The 14,774-nt window shown below is 37.0% G+C and overlaps 1 protein-coding gene across 4 annotated transcripts in view; it reads left to right on the top strand.

Annotated features, from left to right (window-relative positions):
• Positions 1-14,774, top strand: part of LYRM9 (LYR motif containing 9) — a 50,050-nt gene that overhangs the window by 10,145 nt on the left and 25,131 nt on the right. For 3 of the 4 annotated variants that reach the window (XM_050908717.1, XM_050908714.1, XM_050908715.1), the window contains one exon: positions 7,135-7,209. The gene's annotated coding sequence lies outside the window, so the exon portion shown is untranslated. The remainder of the gene's footprint in view (positions 1-7,134; positions 7,210-14,774) is intronic. The other variant, XM_050908716.1, reaches the window with a different exon arrangement.

Raw genomic sequence — 14,774 nt, 5'->3', positions numbered from 1 at the left:
GAGCAATACTCCCTCAGGAGACTTGTATCAATTAGTTACGCATCACTAATTTCTGTGGTATTGGTGGGCCAGTCAGTTGTGAGAAGCTGTTTTGTAAACAGTTGTGGCTGTTGGGGGTTTGTCTTTACTTTTTTTGGTGAGGATTTTTGTTTGTTTTGAAATATATCTCTTACATGGCAGCTATTGAAAACCCGCAGATTTACACATGTGCATGACGAAATATGGGGTAGCTTTAGCTCCTTTTGGGATATTAATTGCCTATGGATTTCACATAGTACTAATGAGGGGCCATGTTATACACAGCTAAGCAAATTTATTCGGCAAATACTTATGATGGAGAATATGTCATCCAAGAGATACAGGGCTCTCAAAGTACAACAGTGGTTTGTAGCTGCATAAATCTCTTGTGTCTATCTGTGTATGTGTGCCTGCTGCCACTGTGATGGCACTCTCTTAAATGTATCGGTCTGAATTCCAGGCATCCTAAAGGCTTCTGGTAACTTTTCTTTTGCCCTATGGTCTTAATGATATTCAATTTAATTCACTGTAAAGGAAAGTGGGATGTAAATATTCTGTAACTGAGACTCTGGGGTGACATAGTAGCAGTCTGGCATTAACAGGAAGGGGGTGCAGTCTAAAGAGAAACTGTATCTGAGATGAGTCGCAATTCAGAAGCCACTGTTGCAGCCTTATATACCAATGTATATGATGAAGAAGAGATGGCTCCCTTGTTCCAACATGCACTAAACCTTATTTTTGCAGTGTGATGCTATGCTGCTCAGTGGGTCCTAGAGGATCTATACAGCATCAAAATCTTCACATCTATCTCATGTAAGCTTTTCTGAATTGTTTCTGATAAGTAGTTGGACATTACTTAGGTTCCTGTTGTTTAATGGAGGACTTGGATGTTATCAATGAAGTGCTTGCTTAGCCTTCACATACTGTGCTTCTACTGCCCTTGCCTGCAAGCCTTGTCAATGTATTTCACTACATAGGTTTGTGCATGTATTTATTTCTGGGTTGCGGGGGGGAGTGGTGGTGGTACTGTATATGAAGAGACAGACTTGGTGAGAGCTAAGCTTGTATCAGTTGCATTTTATACTCTCTAGCCACAGCACCGGCACTGCTTACATCCTTGGTGTCTCTCCAGCTCCTCAACATCACTGGCCAAGTTTAAGAAAGTGGAAAGGAACTATGGTGCTATATTGATAATGTGAGTGGCAAATGCAATCTAGCAGGAAAGCAGGTTACTCCCCAGCTGGAACGCAGACCAGGCTTCAGTTAATCCCTCCCTTAGCCACAGAAAGGTGGTTTTAATCTATTATGCATTTGGTTGTTTTTTTCAGCACTGGTATATCTGCAAATGCCATAGCACTGTTATAGTCTTTCACTATCCATTTGCCATATCAGCAGATGTATCAGGACATGAAGCTGTTTTCACTCACTCAAGTCTAATCCCAGGTAGTGCCATAGGATCTTGTGAATTGCTCTGGGTTGATACAGAAGTAAATGACAGTATAACATGTCATTTTTAAGAACCTGCTACCAGCTGTCTTGGGATCTTTTTTTAGACAGCTGAATTTCTTTTCACTGATGTTTAAGACAAAACTAATTTGATATGATTATTAGAAAAGGAAAATTGAAAGGACAAAATCATACAGGAAGCTCATTAAAATGGAAACACTGAAACAACTGGGTAATTGGGCATTGATTCTGTCCTCACCCCCTCACTCACTTTATGAGCAGTTTTGTATTAAAAGTAGCATATCTGCAGGATGATGCTCCAACATCTGTTATTGCTGAAACAAAATTATTTGCTTGTTTTTTTCTTCTCTCCACATTCTTCCAACATCTGCATGTGTAGATCTGTCCTGTATATTAATCATATCTAACACTGCTCCTTTCCAGGGAGAATGCATTGAAGGGTATGGAATTCTATCTTCAGTTAGGAGGGGAATGTTTTGGTGTGGGATTTTGTATTGCCATTCACTTTTATTAGACATTAGGTGACTGGCTGTGAAACAGAATAACGTGAATGAGGACTCTGAGGGCTGCTAGCATGAAGCCCATGCACAACTATGTTGCTCTGAAGTGTATTTATGTGAAACAAAGTTCACAGGCTATGGCCTGTCTTCTGAAATGTTAGTGTCACCTTACGTGATTAAACCTACACAAATAATTTTCCTTATTTTTTTTCTCAGAATGTTTGCAGGCAAATCACCATTTTTTTTAAAGTATTCCACATTGAAAATGCTCAATAATTGTGTTGGGATTTTTATTTTTTTACTTTATATGTTGATCCAATAAATTGATTATAAATCTGTCTTGTTGAATGTTTGCTATTTCAATCACTCTGGCTGTGATTATTCTGATAGGAAGCAATATATTTTCTTTGTTTTATGTTTTGGATGATTGCTAAAATGTACATGGTTGCATGTGCCAATTCTAAGATTCAGTCTGTTTATGAATGTGACTTTTGCTTCTCAGTATTTGTACTATAAAAATACAACTTCATAAAGGTTCATAGCAAGAAAATAGAAAAAAACTGAACAATAGATTTGAAATAATATTTGGAAATCTCTTCTGATCTCTAAGTATCATGATGTTAATTGTGTCTTCCAGTCTTCAAACTATGCTCTAGTTGGGAAAGCACATGCTTAAATCCATTCCTATCCAGGAAAATGCTTGAGCTTAATTTTAAGCATGTGCACAAGTTATATTAGTTAGATGACTCATAACTATTTGCTTAAATCCTATCAAGTGTTAGACTGACTAAATATATTAGAATTACAATGTAAATACTGCAGTAAATAAGATAAATATGGGTGTTGGTTTTGCTATGAACTTATCACTGATTTTGACTTTTACATTCATTTTTATGTTATACAGTTGAAATCAGAAAAGAATGGAAATTTCAACTAATTTTTTAATATGCTGAAATGTATTAAGTTACACAAAAGAATCCATGTTATAGTAATCCTGCGTATATACAGGAAAAGAGTACCCAGCGTGCATGGCAGATGGTTTCAAAGGAAATCCTCGAGAGCTAGGATTAAAAAGCAATTTTCAGCAAGTTTAAAATGGGTCTCCATATTTGGGTCACAGATATTTAACTCTTTCATTGCAAACAAATGAGGGAGAAGTCTTGTCAGATTATTATGGAAATCTTTCTCTCAATAAGAGCTGACCAGTGTGCACTGTGGAAGAAAGAAATGAGAATGTCAGTTGATTCTGCTTCTGATCCTGTTGTAAGAACAGTGGGAAGTAGAGTTGTGATATACAGAGACAGTGATATATTCCAAGTAAATGGGATTCATCATTTGGCTAACAAACATTGGCAACACTTTTAAAAATAACGTGTATATGGCTTCAATTTTTGTCTACCCACTGAAGCAAATTTATGTAGAGACAAACACAAAAACTGAAGAACAAAATATAAAGAATTATTTTCAATTTGTTCTGGGTCTGCAAAGTTGGAATTTTCAAGGAAACCCAAGGTATAAAGGTGAAGGTACCTAAATCCCATTTTGTTTCAGATTTCTGAACTCTGTTCCTGCCCCTGCCAATTTTCGTTGATTTCATTGGTCTTTGGATCAGAACTTCATATTTTTATACTGCAGTAGAGATGTGTGGATTATCCTGCTCCTCTCTCCCACCCATCACTTTAAAATAAACTTTCTGATAAATAATTTTTGGTGTTAGAAATGGCAGATTTATACCTGTTTACATTTAGTAAATTATACTTAATCACTGTTTATTAAAGTGTAAAGACTTTACATACAGCATTTTTCTATTCCTTTTGAATATGGCAAGCATGTCTGATATATGATAAGAGATTGAACAACAATACTTTTGTTCACTCGTAGACAGGAATGAACATGGGCTCCAAGTTTTGCTTGGAAGTATGTCTGCACCTACAGATGGAAAGCAAGCCCATGTTTTCTCAAACATGTTTTAGGGGCACACTAGAACTTGAGGTTTTTTAAAAAGATTATATTCTAAAATAAACAGTACCATGCAAACATTGTTCCAGGCTGCAGCTGTTTGTTGGTGGTGTTCGAACATCCAGAAGTATTAGCATCAATATGTTGCATAAAAGTGAGTGCAGATCAGCTTTGTACTCTAAGAGCAAGAGAAGACACTGGGCTTTTAGTTGGTAAAAATAGCACAGCAAGTTGGAGATTATTGGCTTTAACTAACTTATACCAGCTAGTAAACATGTTAGGGATGTAATTCACATTTACATCAGTGCTCCTTTATACACTTCTGGCAGTGTAAAGGAACCTCAAGTTTGACATGAACTAACTTTTCTTTTAAAGACTCTTCTATTTCCAAAGTAGAAACTTAACTTAGACCTTAAGCAATGTTTATCACGAAACAATGAAATATAGCAACTGATACTATTTTATTGTGTTCTCAAAGCTCAACTGGGTGTATTTTCAGTAGATTTGAAAAGCTTTCTGAGCAAAGGTGCCTGATGCTCTGCTAAGTGAATTATAGAAGTAATTGCTGGTTTAAATTTCAGCCTATGGAGAAGTTAATTGCATTGCTCTTTGGCTATTATATTGGCTACATGTTAACAGCAAAGGACAATGTACTTCTGAAAGGGCATCATAAATGTCCTAGTGGGATAACTAACTGCAGGTATATCTACAAAATGTTAATTAACAGTGCTAAATAATAGGTGTTTCCTGCAGGACTGATCCAACGTAGATATCAAGAGGTCCATCTGCTATTTGGAAAAGAAAATTCAGATGATGCATGAAAATAATGTTATAAGGCAGCTTTCAGTGTTCAGGTCTTGTACCAGAGCTAGAAAGCTTCACTGGACTCAGGACTGGCTTTTAGTTAAAGTTGAATCTGTTCTTCTACGTCCTTGGTTTACATCACCTGCTATGGGAAGCTTACCTGTGTGCATCTTGATATGACAAGACCTAGCTTCATGCGATCTTACCAGATGTTTTTATCTTAGCATGATCTGTGTTTCAGATGATTATTCCAGCAAAAGGGAAACATTTAGTCTTTTTAATTGTAGCAATTGGTTCTTAAAATTATTGAGACATCAGGACAAGGAATAAGCTTAAGGAAGTATTTGAAGTGGAACGTGAAGTGGGTTAGTGGATATTTGCAGAGTGTTCCTCCATAGCATGGGAACAGCATGGAACAGAGCTTTGGGATAGTTGTTACATTAAAAATTTCACAAGTAAATGGTGGAAGTTAGTATTATAGGCTAATTAGAGGCAAAATTCCACATCTCGGTGTTAGAGATGAGTAAGGAGAGAATATGCTATCAGGAACTTGAAAATGAAAGTAACTTCTGTTTATGTAATAAAAGGGAGAAGCAGTAAGGGAATGCAAGGAGAAGACTCGCATAGATGAAGTAGTGGGTTAGGAAAACATTTTATAGCATAGATGAACAATAGTAGGACAACACCGAATCCAAAGAAAAGGGCACTGGATGCTCAAGATTCAGATTGATGAGAATCTGGATGGCACTGTTAACTGTGTGAATGGATGACAAAGGCTTTGCTTCAGAAGTCTTGCAAGAAAGGATACATAGGCTTTAGCTGCAAACAAAGCGTCTCCTGTGAACATAACCTAAGTGCAATTTTTTTGAAGGCTTAATTCTTGGAACCCATGTTCCCAATGTAATTATGTGCCTTCAGAGGGCAATTATGAGTGCCTAAACTAGATATCAAAAATTGAACATCCCAAGCTGTTGTCAAGCATCATGTGTTGCCAAGTTATGATACTATTAATACTTGAAAAAAAAAAAATTCACCCATGACAACAGTTATCTTTGATCCGTGTGTTTGTAAATGTAGTTCAGAATTTTGGCTTAGATTTTTCAAAGACTTACATCTTTCAAAGGGAGGCGTAACAGATCAGTTCAGATTCTTCTGTCATTGTTATCTTCCAGGACTTTTGTTTCAAGTGGGTTTTGAAAGTTTCTGTGAAGTACCAGATGATCTGAGATAAGACCTGATCCAGATGGCTTTGGATAGTGAGAGCAATCCATTCTCTTGACTTCAAGAAACTTATGATCAAGTTCTAAATAAAGGAATTAGCAAATTAGTTGACTTCCTTTACTCACTGTACAATCAAGTATTTGATAAAGCAGGAGTTGCTTGTATGGAGTCAATTGTCTCGGGTCAAAAGCAGTTTTTTGTCAGGGCAAAACACAATGGAAAGGGAGTAAGCTCATGCAGATCACTAAAAGATTAGACAGACAGGTGGAAAACAGAAGCTTGAATTCTGCTGTTAAGGGCCAAATGAGAGTCATCCAGAAACTACACCAAGGTGCAACTCTGAAGCAATGTGTGATGTGCTGTTAAAATGTGCTAAAAAGAATACTGTAGAAGGGAAGATTCTGAGATGTTGTTTGTCTGCTAGAGCTGTGAAAATGTTCTACTTTTTGTTGGTTGTGCATTGTTTGTTTTCAGTTAAAATAATAACTCTCAGGGAAGTAATTCCTAGTTTTCTGCAGCCTTCTTGGAGATGACTTGTGAAGGTCAGTACTACAAGTAGGGTATTGTTCAAGAAGTTATTCCCTTTGCTTCTTCCCGCAGAAGTGTCCTTGAGCATTTTGAGATGAGATTGTGCCACTATGGCAGTGGGAATGGAAAGCCAAACAACCGTCCAGGCCTAATACTACTTAAATTTTACTGAGGAGCTACCAGGCTGTCCTAATGTTGATAAATGCTTTTTCCAAAGCAATGTTCTGCTCTCTGACAAATATGTAAATCTCTGTGAAATTATGATGTCGTTGTACAGAGTTCTGAATACTAGAAACTATGGCTCTTTAAAGTAGTTAAATGCTTTCTTACCTTCAGAAACTCTTAACAGGAAATATTGAAGGTTCAGTTCCACTGAGTGCTTTGGAATTTCTCTCTACGTATATCTTTTTGTAGTGCATGTTTATTAAAAAGTGTTTTCTGAGTAGATTACTGAAAGCAATAACCTATTCATATCAAGACCATGAATTCATGTTTAATATAAGTAGTTAGACAAAAGTGAAAGCTTCCATACTGATAAATTGTGCTATAGATGGGCTTCTCTGCACTTCTTTATTGATGGTACTTTAAGTAGTGAGTTGAGGACAAACAGATAATGAAAATTGATTCTTCTCTGCAGGTCTCTCTTGCTTACTGTTGGACTTCGACAGACCTAATCTGTGAAGGTAATTAAAGTTCCTTTGCTCTGAATGCTGTAAGTAATTTTTTTGTTTGTTTGTTTTATGGAAATCGTTAGGAGCCTATTTGCCTCACGTAGGGGAAAAAAGTGAAAATGCCAAATCACAAAGAAATGGTAGAAATTAAGTTGGTGCAGATTTGTATGACTATACACGTTTGCAGGAGATATTTCTAAATGGCATTTTTGTATTCAGGAACACTCCTGTCTCCATTCCAGCCATGCTGATAAATGCAGTAGCAGAAGCCTAATTGCAAATTGCCAGTAAAGATACCAAAGGAAACAGTATTTTCATACTTCTATCAGGACTACAACTAGATTAGTGATCGCAGCATGGTGGAGGGAATCTGCTGTTGCTGTGTGTATTGTATTTGGTTAAGCATAAACACCTGAAGTATCAGTGTACTATCTTAACCAGAATATCATGTAGAGAAGTCGGAGGGGTGATAAGACTTGTGAATGAAAAATTTTCCCGTTGGTAATGACACAGGGTGGTGGCCCTGGCTGTCATTTAGCGTAACAGTTGTTTGAATTTCAGGTGCCATGATAACATAGCAGGAGACTTGAAATACATCTTTACTGTTTAATAGACTTCTCACAGGAGCAGACTTGCCTGCTTTAAACCCTGTAAATGTAGAAGCGTGGCTTCTGGAGCATCTGGGATAATACCCCCCATAGTACATGGAATCCAGCAATTGTATCTGGTAGGCTACTGCAGGGAGGCAGAATGTGGGTAGGAGGCTGGAAACAGAATGCCATGTTTTTGACCTTGTTTCAGCATCCCTTTAGTATCCTTAGAACACAGCTCTCTGCTGATTCTATAATTAATAGTTATGCATGTTGCTAATGACACATTTCTTATTTCTATGAGAGTGTCTTTAAAACAGTTGATATTCTTGCACCAATGAAAACATGCGAAGAGCTCTTCATACCCCCATTTTTTCCCCAAAGCTGTGGGAACAATTTTCTGACTTGTAGAACAAAGAAGTTAGAACAAATTACATAGCCAACATCTGCACCTGGCTCACTTATTAAGCAAATATTTGGCATAGATGCTAAACTACCTTCTGCCAAGAGAGCCTTGCCGATACAGTTGTTCAGGGATGAAGATGTGATAATGTCTTTTCCTTTTTGGTTCACCAAAGCTATTTTCTTGATTTGTCAAAGTCAAAATCTTGTTGGAAGGGAAAATATCTTTTTACTTTTAAATATCAGCGGTTAATTAATGGTTAATCAAACTTTTTCTAACCAACCATGTTGAGATTATGATGGTATATCACTTTAGTTCCAATGGCAGACACATCACATATGGGTTGCCATTTTGATGGCTTTGAATGTTAATCTGACCCATAAAAACTGAAGCATAATATGCAAACTGATTTTTTTCTGGCCTGCCCTATTCTTGATGCCATCTGTGTTAGGATGGAAATGAGCCTGCTCAAAATGTGGTCTGCCAGTTTTAAGCAGAGTGGTAGTGCCAATCACAGATGGATTTAAAAGAATAGCCTCATGTGAACAAGAAGAGAAGGAAGATTCTCCTGAGAGCAGGAAGTTTCACTTGAAAGTATATTATGTCTGCTAAATCCTGTAGCCTATAGAACATCCGTCAGACCTTTCTGTGAATTCTTCACATGGATTAAGTGAGCTAAACTTACTTTCTAAAAATCAAGAAAAAACCCTCAACTTCCAAACGTTGCTCACTCTCCTACCACTGCCTTCTATTGCTGTCATCCATAATGGAATACAGTGCAGGAAGCTGACAGTATCTGATCCTGTCAAGTATTTGCAGTGTATCCATTCAGCAAAAGCAATCACAGTAAATTATTTTGTAAGTTTTGTAGATATGTATTTTTTAAAATCTGCCATATGAATCCTGTTGAAGTCATAGCAATCAGAGCCATGGGCTGCTATTTCTGAATCCCTGTCTTTGACAATTAAAAAAAAAAATCTATGTTGTAGGTGAAGGTGAGTACCTATCTGCTGCTGATGCATCTCAGCTCAAAAATTAAGATATTTAAGCACCTAATTTTCACTGTAGTCAGTGAGATCTCAGTTCTCTTCTACTCAATTTGGGAGCGCCTGTGCTCTGAAGTTAGAGATTCAATGACCTTGTCTTTTGCGTAACCACAAGTATGTTGGTACTATTTATAATCCAAAGAAACACATTAAATGATTTTCCTTGGTTAGGAATATGGTCCACAGAAATCTCTGATTTTTTTAATCTCTTTAAATTGATTACATTGTTTGAACAACCGTTTGCTTTTGCAGTAAGGAAGCACGTAAAAGAAGGCACTCATCGATGAATTTCATGTTCATGACACACTTGAACATCCCTCTCAAGTCCTCTTTAAGCCTTTTATTTCCAGGCTAAATAAACACCAATTTCAGCAATGTCTCATCTACGCCCTTTAATTACTGCTGTTGAGAGAAAGTTTCTGCCGATGCAAATGTGCTATTTTGTCATGTCACATCAAATTGCATCAGCCTTATATTTAGGAACAAAAAGAGGGGGAGGCTGAGACAGGATGTGGCTACAAATGGAACCAAAGGGTTTTCTTAAATATAGACTGAAAATAGACAATTGAGGCAGTGATGCTTTTTCAAGCAAAAATCCGTGAAAGGGAAAATCAAGTCTGTGACGACAGAAATGAAAAGCAGGGCTGGGGGTGTGAGAAGAGGGAGTTCTAGATGGAGGCGTGGGCTGGTGTCAGGGAAAAGCTGATGAACAACTCATTTACGCAAACACCCTTTGCATTGTCAGATTGGTGTGAAGTGGTTTTAGAATATGTTAGACCACATACATGTCCTCTTGTTCCTTCTGTGCTGGCTAAAAAGTTACTAGCCATGCTTCCCTCCAGCTTGTTGCAGGGCATGCCACCTGCCCTTTCCTTTGTGATTATCTCTCCTTCAGGTCTCAAAGCTGAGCTCGTTGATTGCTTCCCAACTTGACTTTGAAAAAAATTTTAATGACTGGTCATTGCTAACTTGGATGTCTCAGCTTAACCCAGTCACTTGCAGGAATTGTCCTAAATACCATGCAGCTTTATTCTCATTGACTTATCTGTTACTATATGCTGCCTTGATGTAGGGATTGTTCATTAGATTTTTTTTTCTTCTCAAAACATTATTGAATTCCCAAGCCTAAAATCAGTGTGGTGCAAAATGGCTCAACTTTATTCAATTCTTTGTGCCTCTTTACATGATGGTTGAATTTGCTAATGTTGGAAGTATTTCTTCTGGCTCCTGGGTCAACCTGCAGAATTCGAAGTGTTTTCTATGTAAGCTCCATAAGCAGAAATCAAGTCGTTTGTTCTCTGTTATTTTTGCATGCGTTCTGTAGGGTTGTACCTTACTAGATGAGACTTTGGGTTGGGTTTTTTACTACTATTTATTTGGTTACCCCACTAGAAAAGTTAAAGGAAGAGTGTACCTAATTAGACAGGAAGACGTTGAAGGAAGAAAAAATGGGAGGAGGCATATAAAATTTGCGAATCACATATAGCAAAATTTACTTAAACCACAGTGGAAATATATGAAAAAATAATTATTTTTCAGGTGCTTTGTATAGTGTATTAAATTCTACTAGCCCAGTAGGCCTTCAGAGTGCTAATATACAGTACTTATATACTCAAAATATCTTCAAACATGAATTAACCCTTAAAAGGCTCTTGCATTGCAGGAGTGGTGTTGTCCATCTATAACATACAGTTGCCTTGAACAACTTGGTGACTCCTATATAACTGGAGAAACTCTGCTACAATCATAAAACTCAAGCCCAGTCGTTCAGGTTGCCAGCAAACATAAGTTTTTGAGGTTCAATAGAAATCAATAGAAATGTACTGACTTACACCAGCCAAGAATTTGGACTAGTGACTTTAATGTTGCCTTCAGTGGCATTTGCCTGGAGAAACTGTCATAGAAAAATGAAGTCCTCCAAATAGAGTTCCAATACAGGTACAACACCAGTGTTCTGGATTCTTATGTTGGACATAAATTCATTTATGGCAACATACACTATTTCAGTTTATTTCTTTTAACTACTTCCAGCAATAACTCTCAGCTCACTAAACTAAAACTAAATAGATTGTGGTAAATAGGCGTAGAGAAAATTTGCAGTAGCTGTCCAAATAAATGTAGGAGACTTCAAACAATCTGTCACACTAAATTTACTTTAAGATGTAGTGTCTCTTCACAAATAATATTTTTTAAAAATTGTTCTTGAGGAAAGTCAGTTTGGTTCTTCAGAAAATGTTAGCAGCTTCCCCATGGAAAACACTTTTTGCCGTCTCAGAACTGGGCAGAAAATGATCTATTGAAATCAAATGTATAAATTATGCATGTAATACAACTTGCTTTGAAATGATGAGTCTGATCAGAGCCTGATGGCAATTAAACTGAGTTCTGAAAGATCAGCTGTGTTTGAGAATCATCAGAACTCTCAATGCGGATGTGATCTGTAGGCGTGCTAGCAGCACCTACTTATCAAATTAGAAAAATACTATTCATTTCTTACAGCTAAGCACTTGGATTCTCTCCTCAGAAGTAATTGGTGATGTTAGAGGTCATATTTTTATTCTTGTCACCAAGGATAATAAAAATGCAGTAGCTTAGAAGCTTGTATATTTACAGCATTAAGACAAATGTAAGTCAAGTAGTATTTCAGACTGAAGCTAGACAGGCAAAGGCACCCAACTCTTCATGGTTAGATATTACCAGTCCTCCAGGACTGTAAAATATTAAATATAGTGATGCTGTAATCTAAACTCTTAATTTTTAAATTCTTTACAACAGGAAAATAACAACCTGTGGTGCTAAATTCATATACACAATGAAGCTTGATGGAAATAAGGCAATGAAAGATTTACCTCAGGCTTTATACACGAAACTGCAGTGTGTGGTAGTCTGTGCACTCAAGGTGCACAGGTCCACAAATGGGAAGAGAGGGATACTACTGACAGCTTTTAGCCTGAGTAGTAAGAGGCTTGTGTCTTTGACTTGGCTGCAATATTTGTTATCTGTCTTTTGTGATTTTTGTTTGGTAAATGCATCCCTTATCTGTGGCATCTGACTAGACTGTAAATGAAAGTGTAACAGAGTCTAGGTGCGCTTCTTCAGGAGTAGATGGAGGAGGTGAGAGAGTCCTGTAGAGATTCTAGTGATACTTAAGCATTAATTTGCATAGAATTTCTTAGTTTTCAGTTTAATCCCATGGACAAGACTTAAGACAATCACACCTGATTTTTTTCCTCTGACTTTTAGTATATGGGAATTAAAAAATGCCTTAGTAAAATATGTGTATTTTCATAGCAAAGAATGCATTTCTGCTATACTTTTTCAAAGCAAATCACAGAAATATTAAATGGGGAAGGAGAAAGATAGATGTTTGTTTTTATAGTTGGGGTTTGTTTGTTTTGAACTGAATAAGTCTGAATATACTAGATAAAAACTGCAGATCAAATGAAGACTCCATAAGCATTCTCCAGATTGTTCATCAAAAAACCACCCAACTGACAACACTACAACAAGAAAATGTTCTTAATTAATGTCTTCAGTTAAAGGAAGAGCATTGTGGATCTCTTAAATATATTTATTAAATCTGTATTGTTTAGATAATAGGACAGGGAAAGACACTTGTGCTGAGTGCTGTGTCAAATTTGTCAGGGCATGTTTTAATTCTAGTTTGCTTGCTGGATTTCACAGCTATCTGTCTGGGTATTGGGGTAATTTGGAGGGTTGAGTGAAGCCAGATGACTGTAATGAACTCATTTTGTGTCTTTGACTCATTCTGACAAAAAAAGATGCTATTTATGGGGTATTTTGTATTGTTAAGACTTCTGTTCCTCCTGTCTCTCAAACTTTCTCTGGGCCACTGTCTTTGCACCATCACCAATAATTACATCAAATTAATTCAGCATAATTGAGTTAATTATTAGCACTGGAGGTTAACAACATGACTTCAATTGAACCAAAGCTTTTATCACCCTTTTCCTGAGGTTTCACAAAATGTAAACAAATCTGAATCACGGATGAAATCTAAGGCAGCTCCATTTCCATCAAGTGCTTTTGCCAGTCAGAAGAACTGTCCTGCCACATTCATTCACTCAGATGGGTGTTGATAAATGTGCTGCCTGCTGCAAAGGGAAAAGAATACTGTGGCATTCTGTATCAATATCCAAGTACTTTAGAAAAAAGGAAGTATTTTAATCACCCCAGAGCCATTCAGTCAAAACCAGAAAGACAGAATAATCATTAATAAAAATTCAGATATATAGAGGATATTGAACCTGGTTTAGCTGACATACATCAAAAAGAATTAAGACATAGTTCCAAAGATTCAGAGGATAGCTTTTTGAATTAGGGATGCTATGGTGAATCACTATGTAAGACATAATAGCGCGATTCCTTGTGTAAGGTGGTAGTTTAAGACCCAGAAGATATGGCTTCTATTCCCAGCTCTGCTATTGACTCATTGTGTGACTTTGCACAAGCCGCTTCATTTTCTGGAGCACAATTTCTTTTCTCAGATATTTTCCCTCTTAGAGATCCAAGAGGCTAGGGTTGTCTCTTTCTGCTTGTGCATCCATGGTCTAGGCATAGTGCAATGGGATATTTGAATCACTGCTGTCCCGATGTATTGTAATGGATCTCTGCACTGGGACGCTAAGAACTCTGCCTTTGCCAAGGGTAAAAGCAAGCTTTTACCTTCAGCGCCAAGGGCTAAAATTGAGATCCAACTCCCGCTTTCCGCAAAGTGCAGCGTGTTTGTTTTAATCCATTATAGCAAGAGCTCTGAGCTGGACACTCAGATCAAGAGTTTTGGCTTGAACTTAACTCTATAGACAATAAAACATAAACTTTTTTCCCCTAACTTCATCTCAGCCAGAGTTATGAATTAGTTTAGTTACTCAATATGTTTGGTGTGTTGTGTGTAATCAATTAAAAGCAAGCTCTGTACCTCTGAAAACAAATGTCCTGCAGACTTCTACAGAGCATTTTTCTTGTATATCATTCTGGCTCAATGACAAAAATATCCAGAAGACAGGGGGGGAAGTGAAAATTTGAAGAAATCATGTCCCAGTTGTAAGATTTTTTTTTTTTTTTTTTCCTGGCCAACAGGATATCCAGGATCTGTTTTGGTTCTGCTACTGATGTGTTATGTGGAAGATTAAGAATATTATTTAATTTCTTTCTTTGTGTCTTTTCAGGGAAAATAGGGCTAAAGGTATTTGGTTTGCATTTATACTTGATTTGAGTTCTGCATATAGTAAGGATTATTTAACAATGGATGAATTTTCTGGGACAGACTAGAGAAGATGGATAATACTCTGTCTTGCTTAAACTGCTTACAAGATTCTGGGACAAAGTGAAAGTGAGTCTGCTGCTGACATTCTGATCCTAGGTTCAGATGGTATCAGATTGGAAAGAAATAAGATTACCTTTTGTTTTGAAAAGGTGCAATACAATATTGCTAATAATAGAATGTATAACACTATAATACAGTGTTACTTAGTAATCATGAGATGGTTATCTGTTCTAAGCAATAGACAACAGTGGCTTTAAATTGTAGATACCTCTGCAGTCCT

The sequence above is a fragment of the Gymnogyps californianus genome, chromosome 20 (genome assembly GCF_018139145.2).
Source record: "Gymnogyps californianus isolate 813 chromosome 20, ASM1813914v2, whole genome shotgun sequence".
In the NCBI taxonomy this organism is placed as follows: domain Eukaryota; kingdom Metazoa; phylum Chordata; class Aves; order Accipitriformes; family Cathartidae; genus Gymnogyps; species Gymnogyps californianus.
The sequence above is the reverse complement of the archived record's forward strand: the minus strand, read 5'-3'. Positions and strand labels throughout refer to the sequence as shown.